The sequence below is a fragment of the Hipposideros armiger genome, unplaced genomic scaffold (assembly GCF_001890085.2).
Source record: "Hipposideros armiger isolate ML-2016 unplaced genomic scaffold, ASM189008v1 scaffold_875, whole genome shotgun sequence".
Taxonomy (NCBI): domain Eukaryota; kingdom Metazoa; phylum Chordata; class Mammalia; order Chiroptera; family Hipposideridae; genus Hipposideros; species Hipposideros armiger.
In genome coordinates this window covers 306,721-320,863 of record NW_017732225.1, presented here as the reverse complement: position 1 = coordinate 320,863, position 14,143 = coordinate 306,721, and positions in this window count along the sequence as shown.

The window sequence follows — 14,143 nt, the reverse complement described above, 5'->3', positions numbered from 1 at the left end:
CTTGGTGTGTTGAAGAAGCAAAAAAAAAAAAAAAAAAAAAAAAAAAAAAGCCAGAGTGACTGGAGCTTAGTGAGAGGAAAGTGGAGGGATTATACTGGAGTGGGACCACATCATGTAAAACCTTCTGGACTTTGGTAAGCAGTTTGGATTTTCTTCTAAGTGTGATGGGGAGCGGTATTAGTTAGAATTACATCCCACTGTGATGAAAACCAAAAATAATTGGGGCTTAAACAAGATGAAGTTTATTTCTCTCTTATGTAAAAGTCTAGGTAGGCGGTCCAGGGCTGGTGGGTTGGTCCATTATGTCAGGGACCCAGACTCCTTCTATGTTATTGCTCCATAATGCATTACCTTCACTCATGATCTATTCTAACTTCGGCCATGTGTCTGTTACAGCAGCAGGAAGAGCCTGCTCTTTTTTTTTTTAATAGATTTTTTTTTTAAATTGGGAAATTGGGGGAGGGGAACAACGTTGGGGAATCAGGGAAGGGGAACAGACAAGTTGCTGTCCTTTTTTTCTTCAGCCTAGGTGTGGAGGACGTTGTTTCACTGGCCCATGTTGGTATTATCATTGCGCTCTTCCCCGGTGAGGTAGTTGCTCACCAGCCCTTGGACGGCTGCTCACGGTGGCTCACGGTGGCTCAAAGCAGCTCACAAAAGTGCAAGCCAGAGGCGTGGCCAGCCCCACTACAGCCTACGCTGTCGCCAGCGACTCACGGCAGCCCAGCTCCAGGTCGAGCTGTTGTTCACCATCTTAGCTGTAGAGGGCAGCGTCACTGGCCCTCATGTGGGATCCGAACCTGGGCCCTGCTGCTCAGAGCCGGTGTCCCAAGCCAACTCCTAACCAATGCGCCACTCTGCCCACCCAAGCCTGCTCTTTTTAAGGACATGCCAGGAAACTGCACACAACCTAATTGGTCAGAACTCCATCACATGATCAGACCTAAGTGTAAGGAGGGATTCTGGAAAATATATTCTTTATTTTGGGCCTCCATGTGCTCACCTAAACTTCAGAGGTTCCATTACTGAGGTAGAAGAAGAGAAAGGATGTTAGGATAAAACCAGTCTCAGCCACAGAAGCCATTGGAAGGATTGTAGCAGGGGCAAGACATGATCTGATTTTCAGTTTTGAAAAAAATCACTCTGTCTTTTATAGGGGAAATGATTATAGGTGGGTGAGATTAGAATTAGGGCAATTAGGAAGTGAATTTAGCAGTCCAGGTGAAAGATAATGGTGGCATAGACCAGGGTGGTAGCAGAGGGCTAGAGAGAAATGGATTGATTCAGGGAATGTTTGGAGGTAAAATCCACAGGACTTGTTAATGGATTACATGTGGGAGGTGAGAGAAAGAGGAATCAAAGGCAACCTCTGTAGAGAAGCGCCATCCAATAAAACTGTCTGTGATGATGGAAATGCTCCGTATCTGACTGTCTAATATGGTCGCTACTAGCTACATGTGGCTATTGAGCACTTGAAATGAGACTAGTAAAACTGAGAACCAGAAATTTTTATTTTACTTTATTTTAATTAAATAAAATTTAAATTTAAATAGCCACACATGGTTACTGACTACCATATTGGATTTTTTTTTTAAACAACTGGGTGGCTTATGGTGCCATTTATTGGAAAAGGGTAGACTGTAGCAAGAGTAGGTTAGAGGATGCTGATAGCCAGAAATTAGTAGTTTTGCTTTGGACATGTTGATTTGAGACCCTTGGGAGGCCTCCAAGGAGTTGATCAAATAGGCAGGTAGATACAGAATTGCAGGAGGTTTAGGAGTCATCAGTATAGGGGAGTTGTTTAAGGCCATGGGACAGGGTGAGATTGCTTAGGTACCGCATGTAGACAGAGAAGACGGCCCAGAATTAAGCCCTGGGCACTCCAATGTGTACTTTGTTTCACCTCTCTAGTTATCACAGCCACAAATGCACTTTAACATCCCTAAAAGGAGGCAACATCAAGTCACATCCAGATATGCAAATATGACATCTCAGATCACTTTAAACGTTCCTTCTAAGTTTCAGAGTTAACAGTTTCCAAGTGCTGCCCATTCCTCATATGGTTTCTCATTAGCCAAGGGTTCTTTCTTACTATCCTGAAACCTTGAAAAAATTGGTAAATTTAGCTACCACCAAACCCTGATGTATACAATAGTGGGGGAGGGAAATTAGAATGTTAATATGGATTGTGATAGTTTTCTGTTAATTTGTACCACTTGGTGTGGTGGTGCAAGGAGGCCCCCACCTCTGCCCCTCCCAGGCCTTATCGGGGAGTAACCCTGTTTCACCCTTCGTAATCGGGGGAGCACAGCTAGCACAGGAACACCCTTTTCTGTCATTACCCTAGTGGCAGGAGGAATCCCAAATGGCCAGGTGGAACGCTTATTGGTTCCCTGGTGAAAACATCTCACCCTGGGGCAGTTAAGTGAACAGATCATGAGTGACTTGGGGGATGGAAAGCAAATATTTTTAGAGGAAAATAGTAAAAGCTGTCACTCTCCACCCAACCCTTGGTTTCTGAACCTCTATATTGGATGAGGGATAACTGACACTGCATTTCAGTCACTGTTTGAGATCACATATCACTTTCTGCAAGAAAGCATCCTAGTCTCACAGGTGCAGTCTCCTGGATACTGTTAGATCTGTTTTCAGAACAACATTTCATTGTTCTATAAGACCAGCTGCTTCTGGTGGATGGGAAATATGATAATGGCGCATGGCTTGCCAACTGTTTTATTTCTTTCACTTGGTTGGAGATCATTTTGTCTGCACCTCCCTGTGCTATGCAAAGTCAGTAATTTCAGGGATAGTGAAATAGTCAGAGGCATGACCTGTGGGAAAGAAAACCCAAATACAGAATAAATGTTTTTTCCAGAGCATTTAAATCTTTACTCCCTCTATGAGATCTGATAGAGTTGAACCTGACACTAGATTCCTGACAGGTTCCCAAGAAGCTAGGTGTTCTATTATGGCCTCAGGACTGTATCCAGCCTCCTACTTAATTCACTTCCTCTTTATATTAAGTAAGGCCAAAAATATTTCATTTGAGCACTGTCTTAGCTGTAGCTCACAGATTCTGATATGTCATGGTGTTTATTATTATTTTCCAAATATTCAGCATTTTGATTTGTATTTTTTTATTGACTCAACAGTTTCTTTTTAAAATGAACAATAAAAATTTTCAGGTGATCAGGACTTTTTTTCCCTTAGTTTTAATGTTAATGTCTAGTTGTATTACATAGTGATCAGAGAATGACATATGTATAATTTATATTTTTAAAAACTTAATGAGGCTTTCTTTGTAGCCTAATATGTAGCCAACTTGTGTGAGGTTTCTCTGAATATCTGAAACTCGGTTGTGTTTGATAATATCAGATCTACCTTATTAACTTATGCTATTGAGGTCATCCAACTTCTTACTCACTTATAGAGATTTTTATAATGGAAAGTCCCTCTTTTACCTTGCTATCCCAGAGAAAGAGACTCCCTCATGCAATGCCTTGCCTGTCTGATTGTCATACATGCCACCACCTCTTCTGCTTTTCAGAGCTAAACTAGGTCTAGGTAGTTTCTGCGTGCCCCTCTGCCTACTCAGTTCCCCCATCTCAAACATCTGAAACAGATCCTGAAATGGCTTTTGTGCTTCATGGTATGCCCCTCACCCTTGAGAAATGTGTTGTGCTGGCTCTTTTTGAGATCTGCAATAAAGGACCTATCAAATGTCCCAGCACAATTGAGAAAAACTTAGAACCTCACCAAGGCACATCCTTGTGAACTTTAGAATAGTGGAGATAAGCTATTTATATGTATTGTAAGTTTCTAAGGGGACAAATAAGTGATCCAAACTAGAATTTATACGCAACTCTGGAAAGTAGAAGGCAAAGGAGCAATGCATTAAAAATTCTGTAGAAAAATAATTTCTAATTTGCAATTCCTTATACAGCCAGCCTACAATTATCAGTTACTCTAGAATAAAGACATTTTCATTAATTCAAGGTTCAGATGCAAGTGACAGAAAGCCCAAAATAATAGTTATATATTTTTTTCTCACATAAAAATCCAGGTCACTAGAGTGCTCTATTCCATGAAACTCTCAACAACCCAGATTCATTCCAGCCCCCACCCCCCTGCCATGCCCAGGATGTGGCCATCGTCCTCATGGTCCAGGATGGTAGTATCTAGTCACAGATACCAGATGGAGGAAGGAACGATGAAGAGGGAACAAGGGTATTTGTCAGCAATCTCTTCAGGAATTTTCTCACACACTGCCAAGTAACTCGTCTGCTTACATCCCATTGATCAGAATTTTTGCAAGAGAGGCTGGAAAATGTAGAAATATAGACTTTATTTTGGACAGTCTTGTACCCAGCAAAAAATTCTATTGTTATGGAAAAATAGAAGACAGACATGGGTGGAATAAGTAGTAGCAGTCTCTGCGATTCAGTCTTGAACATTTTCTGAGCACTCTTTTTCAGAAGCTACTGGTGGACCATACCACCAAAGTGAAGGGATGAAGCAGGAAAGAGGAAGGCTTGGGATCCATGAATAAGGATATCAAACACCAAAAAGATGAAGGGAATTCCTAGGGTGTTGGTGAAAGGAGATTACAAGATGACAGCTGAGCTGCAGGCCTAGACAGCAGCCAGTCCAGATTGAAGAGGGTTCTAGGAGGGATTTCTTTAAGAAGATGAAACGGATAGAAGACCCAATAACTTACCTTCTCCTTGAAGACACAGCAACAAACCATTACATCTGCAACAGCCCATTCCATATGTTTGAACATAATAAGACATTTATACATCAAGGGTTCAATTAGGAAGAAATACCTAGAAAACTAGGCAAACAAAAAGACATGACAGTTATTAACTCCAGGGAAAACAAATAGAAAAATAATAACATTATAACTTATAGTTCAGTTGTAAATAGCAGTTATAAAAATATAACCATAACTAAAATGACAAATATGTTCAGAGGGTGGTGAATGGGAAGTTTTGTGTGTGTGTGTGTGTGTGTGTGTGTGTGTGTGTGAGAGAGAGAGAGAGAGAGACAGAGAGAGAGAGAGAGAGAGAGACAGACTAGAAGTGAAAGAGAGCTAGATCTTACTGTCCACAGTAGTAGGCCAATATATAATGGCTAAAACTGAAAAAGAAATAAAGAATTCAATATATAACCATATATGGTGATAAATACCAAATAACAAAATAATCATCTACAAGAACTGAAAGTGCTTGCTTCTGAGGAGATGGAAATTGAGACGCGTTGAAAGGGGTCTTCTTGGGCCGGCCGAGTGGCTCAGTTGGGTAAGAGCTGGCTTAAGAGCATGAGCTCTGAGCAACAGGGCCGCCGGTTCGATTCCCACATGAGCCAGTCACGCTGCGCCCGAGCTGAGCTGTTGCTGAGCTGCCAACAGGTGGCCAGATGGCTCAGCTGGTGTAACAACAAGATTGCCTGTTCGATGGTGGGCTATGCCCACCTGCAACCAAAACTGAACTGGGCACCTTAAGCTGAGCTGCCTCCCAGATGGCTCAGTGGATAGAGCGTGTGCTCTTAACAACAAGGCTGCTGGGTTTGACTCCTACATGGGATGGTGGCTACGTTCATCCACAACTAAAACTGAACACAGCACCTTAAGCTTAAAGGCCATGAGATGCTGACAGGAAGCCAGATGGCAACTGGTGCCCTCCACAACGAAGACTGAAGAACGACAACTTGTCTGGTCCCCTTCCCAAATTCACCAACACCGTTCCCCTCCCCCAATTCCCCAATAAAATCTTTTTTTTTTTTAAGATTTTATTGGGGAATTGCCGGAGGGGAACAGCACTGGGGAATTGGGGGGAAGGGGAACAGACAAGTTGCTGTCCTTTTCTTCTTCAGTCTAGTTGTGGAGGATGTCACTTCACTGGCCCATGTTGGTATCATCATTGCGCTCTTCCCGGGTGAGGCAGATCAGTTGCCAGCCTCTGGACAGCCGCTCACGGTGGCTCTTGGCAGCTCACACTGGCTGCCGGCCACACACGGTAGCTTCTGGCAGCCCACTGCAGCTTCACTGCAGCCTACGCCATGGCCAGCGACTCACAGCAGCCCAGCTCCAGGTCGAGCTGTTGTTCACCATCTTAGCTGTAGAGGGCAGTGTCACTGGCCCTCATGTGGGATCCGAACTTGGGCCCTGCTGCTCAGAGCCAGCGTCCCACGCCAGCTCTTAAGCAACACTCCACTTAGCCAGCCCCCCAATAAAATCTTTTAAAAAAAGGGGTCTTCTTTTTTTCTAACTAGCCATTGGAAGTATTTAACTCTTTAAATTATGTACATGTCAAACTTTATTAAAATTAAAAACATAAACTTAGAAAAGGTAATCAGATTCTTTTTCTTGGGCTTTTCATTTGAGAATTGTGAGATCAGATGGAAGGAAACAAACACCAATGGGAATGGTAGATAATGTCTAAGCCACGTAAACAACCTGGGATAGAAGAAAATCCACAAATTCCTATTCCTGGAGTTTTTGTGGACCCAGAATTTCCTTGGGTTTTAGTCTACACGAAGCTTCACCCCACTATAATCTCAGATCTAAGAAGTTTGGTCTCTCTTATTTTCTCTTCTGTTTTTTTAATTAGATCTTTGTTGAATGAACTTTTGTTTCTTCCAGTGAAAAAATCTCTGCTAAAATAGAGGTATGTGCTGCTTCTAAAACTTCTTGTTAGTTGAAAGGGTATAAACCTTGCCCTTCGTTTCCTACCCCTTCCTTTCATTTTGAAGGAGACATTCTATTATACATTATCATAGTCACCTCCTAAGAGCTTCACTGATACGGCGGATCCTTGTATTTCTACAAGTTTTATCTCACACCCGCATTAAGTTCATGCCTCAACTAGGTATCAAAGTACTTGCTACTTCCTAATGTCCAAGGCAAATCAGCATGATATCATCAATTTAGAAGATTAGGGTGACATCTGTGGAGGAGTAAATTAATATGATAAACCATCCCTGTTTGCCAGGGACCCAGGGGTTTCGTGGGATGCAGAACTCAGATAGTCCTGGGCAAACTCCATCATTGGTCACCCTAGTTAAGTGGACTAGGTCCTTATGAAGACATACTGCTACACCTCCAAATAGCTTCTGATAGTGTGGGTAAAGAGAAACAGAAAAAAATAGTTTTATCATATATCATATACCCACCTAATTCAGCTTGAGGTAACCCTCCATTATTTTTCAAGTCCTGTCAATCTTTGGGACCAACCAGCCGGGAGAACTGAATGATGTTGGAGCAGCCTTTCTTTGAGTTTCTCATCCTCCTTTCCAAGAAGCTCTGGGTCTATGACTCAAGAATGATTATAGCCAGAAGGTCTGCCACTATGTAGTGTGCTGGCTTGAGTTACTTATTTGTTTGTTAAATTAAGGAATTATTTTGCTGTATAAATCAAGCAGAACCCAGGCCTGCCTATCTGTTCTGTTCCTGCCAACACTTCAAGAAGTGAAAACCTCAACTCAGTGTGTTAGGGCATTTTTTTGCACTAAAATTATCACACCTACTTGTTTTTTTGTGTGGCCACAGCTAGGGGTGATATTCAAAATATTTAGCAACTGGTTACCACATGATCACCAGCCAATTAAAATAGACACTGACTTTAGCACTAAGATTCTGGGTGACCAACAACTGTGCTGGGTGTTAACCCTTTAGTTTCGGGATGAGAGGGAAGTCTGGTGGCCTGGAGGCAGGTAAATGGGGTGGGGGACACCAGGAGACTCTAGGCAGCAATTTACCAACTGATATAAAAACATTTCAGAATTTCAACAACCAGCATGGCCACAGGCAGAATGTCAGCCCGGCCTCAGCAAAGAACAGACTGGATGGTCCACTCACTTTGCTTTTAACACATGCCTGCTCTTGGTTCTGACCACTTAGCTTCCTCCTTTCCAGTGTTATCAGTAATTTCATTTTGGTTAATCACCCTCCTTCCATGTTCCTGGCTGGGACAGCTCTTCCTGTGTCCCCTTTCCCCACCACACACAATTAAGAAGCTTTACTAAATTAGTCTTTCATCAGTGGTGAAATTTTCTGAAGTGCGGATGGACAGAGGCAGATGTTAGCAGGTCATTGGTAACACATTGTCAATCCTTTCTCCTTCAATCTTGATAGTTGTTCATCTACAGTGGCAAAAGCCATCAGGCTCTTCAGTGTCAGCTTGACGAAGAAGTATAATCAGCCAAACTGTGCAGGAAGAAAAGGAAAGTGGGAGTGATGGGGACAGAGATGAAGAGAAATAAAGACAGGGAGGAGGGAGAAGAGAGGAAGGAAATAAAATAATAGTCTAACCTACTTTATTTGCTTTATCCTCCTTGATTTTGAACCCATGGGATTCAAGTCCACATAGTCACTCCTGCAACAACTCCCTTGAAAATTCCTGCAATTCATTTTGCCTATAATTCCTCTTTTCCCTGCTCAGATTGTGCACACCATTCTTGGTTTCATGGTATCAATATTTTCAAACTACGATGACCAGATGTTCCTCATATTGAGGTGGTTCATCACATTTGCCTGGCAATCAGGAATGCAGTAGAAATTATTTGTAGGGGCCCAGAGGACTAGGGAGCTCCATCCTCTCAAGATACTGCTACTCCAACTGCCAGGATTTCAGTCTTTGATAATCAAGACTTTAATTTTAACCATAGGAGCCCAGCACAGTTGTGAACATAGCAAATGCTGTAGTTTGTCAATTTACTGTGTCCTTGTTCTGCAATTTGACAGAAAAACTTTATGATCACGTATTTGAAAATGTACACAGAATATATATTACATACAGAGGGTGTAAAAAAATGTATACACATTTTAAGAAAGGGGAAAACTGTATTAAAATTATGCTAATGGTAACTACTTTGAGCACCTCTTGTAATTGCAGAAGTCAAACATGACTTGTATACATCTTTTTTTACCAGTATATAGTATTACAATTTTAATACAGTTTTTCCTTTCTTAAAATGTATATACATTTTTGGCACCCTCTGTAAATTAACTATGATGTGTAAAAATAAACAAACACTGGTAAATGTGCCACTCAAGTTAAAAAGTAGAATATGATCAATATTCACTTTGGGGATCTAATTTTCAGTGGTCTCCAACCATTAGCTAATAGTGAAAGGTGTTTTTTGTTGCAGGGTGACAGAGTGGCCTTGAATATTGTTGTCTGATTCTGCCCAGGTACCCTGGGACTAAAATTTGTTACATCTTGATGCAAATCATTTAACGCTGTGAAAAATGTACATTTATCCATACAGTCTTTATATTCCTTATTCCCTTAAAATGCCTCTCAAGCAGTGAGTCTCAAACTGTAGTAATTTAGAATCAGCTGGGGAGATTTGAAAAATCCTAATACCCTGGCTCTGCCCAAGAACAATTAAATCAGAATCTCTGGAGATGCAATCCAGGCATCTATGGTTTTAAAAGTATACTTCCAGTGGTCAGATATGCTCTAAAGGAATGGCAATAAAGTCCACCAAAGCTTTACTTTCAATTAGCGTATATCTGAATACAAGACTTCATTAACTGTTTTACCAATCCATAGACTTCTGATTTCCCATTTAGGGATGCAGAGATCATTTCTGCTTCTTCTCCACTATGTTATTACAGAAGGTTGTATATCTCGTCTGAGATTCTGTTGCTTGCAACTCCATTCTTGGAATAAACTTCTATGTTTGTTAGGGTAGTTTGGTAGTTTGTTTGCAAGAAACAAGGTCTAAATGAAAAGTTTAGGGGGAAAAAGAGTGTCAGTGTACTGTAAGGATATAGGTGGGCTGGAACTGGAAATCTGAGATTAGACTGGGGACGGGTTATTATCTCTTCTGTCTCTCATGGCCCACACAGCCTCTCTTATAGCATCCTACTGTCTCTCACTTTCACTCCCTTAAGCACTGGGGGTCTCATTTGGTTGGCTAATCATTTGCAGACTCAGAATGTCTCTATTAGGCAGCCTCTAATTCAATCATCTGTGGTCAGGGTCCAGTTACGATGACTCAAAGCCCAAGGCTGCAAGCAAAAGGATGGAAAAAGTTACCATGAAAATTGCAATAATAAAGATGAAGAAGCCATACTAATACCAGACAAAATAAACTTGAAACCAAAAAGTGTTATTAGAGATAAACAGGAACAATTTATAATGGTAAAATGGTTAATCCATCAGGGAAACATGACAATTATAAACATATATGCAACTAATAATAGAGCCCCATAATACATAAAGTAAAAACTGACAGAAGCAAAAGGATAAATACACAATTCAATAAAATAGTAGGAGACTTTAATACCCTGCTTTTAATAATGGAGAGAACAAGTAGGCAGAAGATAACAAGGAAATAGAACATTTGAACCCTACAGTAGGGCCTGCCGAGTGGCGCATTGGTTAAGAGCTGGCTTGGGATGCCAGAGGGCCCCGGTTCACATCCNCTCGCTCTCGCTCTCGCTCTCGCTCTCGCTCTCGCTCTTGCTCTCGCTCTCGTTCTCTCACTCTTTCTCTCATATGTGAGGATACAGCGAGAAAGTGGCCATTCCAAGCCAGGGAGAGGGTTCTCCCCAGGAACTGAATCAACCAACACTTTGATCTTGGACTTCCAAGTCTCCAGAACTGTGAGAAATAAATGTCTGTTGTTTTAAGCCACCCAGTCTATGATATTTTGTTACGGCAACCTGAGCTGATTAATACACCAGGACACTTTGGGGCACAACTAGGGAAATGTATATATGGCCTAGGTATTAGATAAGATGAAAATCCATTGACATGGGGAAGTGGAGACCATTAACATAGCTTTCAAAACAACGTGTGCAGGATAATCTTATTTTGTTAAAAAACACATATTCATAGACAAAGTCCTGTAATGTTGTATAGTAAGATGTTAAAGGACAACATTTGGGTGATGGAAATATGGTGTTTTGGATTTGCTTTGCAGCATTTGATAAATTTCTACAATGCATATATATTGCTTTGTAAAAATAAAAGGTTATTTTTAATTAGAGAGTGTGTACTGGGAGGGGCTTTCTAGATAATTTGCTCCCACCCCTCATTTTTTTCAAAGGAGGAAAAATTATGACTCATCACACTGACTTAAAAAAAAAAACAACAGCACTTTTTATTGTGGAAAGTTTCAAATGACCCAAGCACAGACCAAACATTTATCAGCCTTAAAACACCTCATTCATTTCCTGCTTCTCCCTCACCACCACCCCCACCCCCACCCCCGGCTTTCTCCCTTTCCATTTTATTTTGAGGTGAATCCCAAACCTCATATCATTTACCCCATTAATATTTTAGCATTCTCTCTTGAAGGACTTTAAAAAATACATAACCACAAAACATTATCACACCTAAAAATTAAAAATGATTTCTTAGTATCATCAAATATCCAGTCAGTGGTCATATTCCCAATTGTCTCATTAATTCAAGAAGTGAGCTTTTAAAAAAGTTTGATTTGGGTGGCCGGATAGGTCAGTTGGTTACAGCATGTGCTCTTAACAACAAGGTTGCCGGTTTGATTCCCACATGGGCTGCGCCCCCCGCAACTAGATTGAAAACAGCGACTAGACTTGGAGCTGAGCTGCGCCCTCCACAACTAAGATTGAAGGACAACAACTTAACTTGGATCTGATGGGTCCTGGAAAAAAGACATTGTTCCCTGAAAAAAGACATCGTTCCCCAATAAAGTTAAAAAAAAAAAAAGCTTGATTGAATCAGGATCCAAATATGGTCCATAGATTGCAATGGGCGGTGTCTCTTTCAGTCTCTTTTAACTTAGTTTCCTTCATCTCTTTATATTCTCTGGCAATATATTGGTTGAAGAGTTCAGGTGGTTTGCCCTGAGGCGTTTCCCATAGTCCCGATTTTGCTGATTGCATCCGCTAGTGTTCAGTACATTCCTTCTCTATTTCCTGTAAGTGGTAATGGCATCTACAGGTTTGATCGTATTTCTAGGTTCAATTTTTTGAGGACTAAAACACTTCATAGGTGGTGGCACATTCTTCCATCAGGAGGCCCATCATGTCTGGCTGTCTCTTAGAATCTGATAGACGATGATAGCTGCTGTTGAAACTCAATACTACCTGGATCCATTACTTCATGGTGATATTCCAATTCTAAAATTCTTTTTTCATTTACTAGCCAGAATATTTATATAAAGGGAAACTCCCATTCATCAGCAATTTGATAAAGATAGATAGATGCTTGATTCTTTCCCTTTACTTACCCAGTTTTCAAAATAATGAATTGATTCTCTAGCATCCTCCAAAGGTGAGACATATTTATTGTCATTGTGAACTAATGAATTTAACATTATTTGTCTTTCAATCCATTGCAGTTCTTACCCTTCTTGATGCTTGAATTATCCCATCCTTTGACCATAGGGAGCTCTTCAAGTTTATTCCCAAGTCTTTTTGACCCTAGTATCTTTGATAGAAATCTCTCTTCAGAGCTAAAATATGATTTCAGTAGACAAAATGGGCCATGAAAAATAAGACAAGATATTATGCCTGAGGTCCTTCTTTTCTCACCCTTTGATTCAAATGTGTTCCCTCCCAATGAAGGTCTCTCCCACCTGGCTCCTGTCCCTCTCTTGACTTGAATGCTCCACTTCTGGCTGTGCTGCCCTAGACTTCCCAGCTTTGCTGTGGTTTCAAAAGCTGTAAAGTCAGTGTTGAAAGTGGCTTAGTGACCCCAGGAGGGATGTATAGTCCCAGGTGAGTTTTACCAGGTGTCAGACAGGTAAGGCTGGGCCCAGGCAACTTCCCAGGGGGTACTTATCCCTCCATTCCTCATGTGAGGTTTATAGTTCCAGCACAACCTAAGTTTTTAAAACTCTTCCCAGGCCTCCAATCTTGTAATTTAAAGAAAGGTCTGTGTAGCCCTAGCTACAACACCCTCAAGCATCTGCCTTTGTCTGAGCCCTTCCAACCCTGATTCCATCCACTCCAGCCCCTCACTCCAACTCTGCTGTTATTCCAGTCATTCTCATCTCACCCCATCTCCATCTCTACCCCTCTCTATCCCTCTCTCTTCAGCCTCTAAGTGCCCATCTGGGATTTGAACTCACACATGCTGGCTCCATAGTACCTGCCACTTGGTGACTACCTCTGCTGTCCGTGTTCATCCTCCTTAGACTCTTTTAACTACTTAGTTCTCTTTTTAGAAAATATTAAATATATAGTTTTCTGATTTCAGAATGAATACATATACATACAAATTCAAGCAATATAAATTCATTTTTTAAAAAGTAAATTAAGTCCGCTCTCTTCTCAGATCTCAAAATAATCACCATTAACTATTTGGTGTATTTCCTTCCAGACCTACATAAAAATTTACAAATAAATAATTTTTCTAAAATTATGCTTTTTCTATATGTACATTTCTGCCTTGTTCACTTATTATGAACTTCTCCTTGTGTTTAGAACAACTAAATCTTGTGCATTCTATTTAACAGCTTCCGTTTTCCATTGTTACCATAAATTACTTAGAGCCATACTGATGAACTTTGGAGGTTGTTTCCAATTTTTCATTATTTCAAACAATGCTGCAATTAGCACCCTTGTGCACTTAACTTTGCACCTTGTGTAACTATTTCCGTAGGATAAATTCCTGGATGTGGAATTTCTGAGTCAAAACCATGCACATTTAAAATTTTAATAAATATTATTATTTTTAAATATTATTAAACTGACCTCCAAAAAGGCTGAATTTAATTTATATAATGAGTGCCTGTTTACTGCCCATACATGCCAGATTGATCTTATGAGTTTTTTTATTTGCTAAGTGAAAAGTATTTTATTATTGCTTTATTTTGCATTACTTATTGTCAAAGTTGAACTTGTTTTTTGGTAACTTATGTTTCTTTGGTGAATTGTCTGTTCACATCCTTTGTTCACATTTGTTTGGGTTGTTTTTTTCTTTTTCTTATCAACTCACAAATCTTCCTTATGTATTGTTTTTGTATGTCTTAGAAATATTTTCCCAGTTTAATATTTGTAGTTTGCTTGGCCATATAGAAGTTTTAACTGTGAATGAGATAAAATTTAAAAGTCTTGGTTTATTTGTTTCTAGTTTTCATGTTATTTTGGAAAGGCCTCCTCCATCCCAAGGTTAACAGTCCCTTTTTTTTTTTTTTTTTTTTT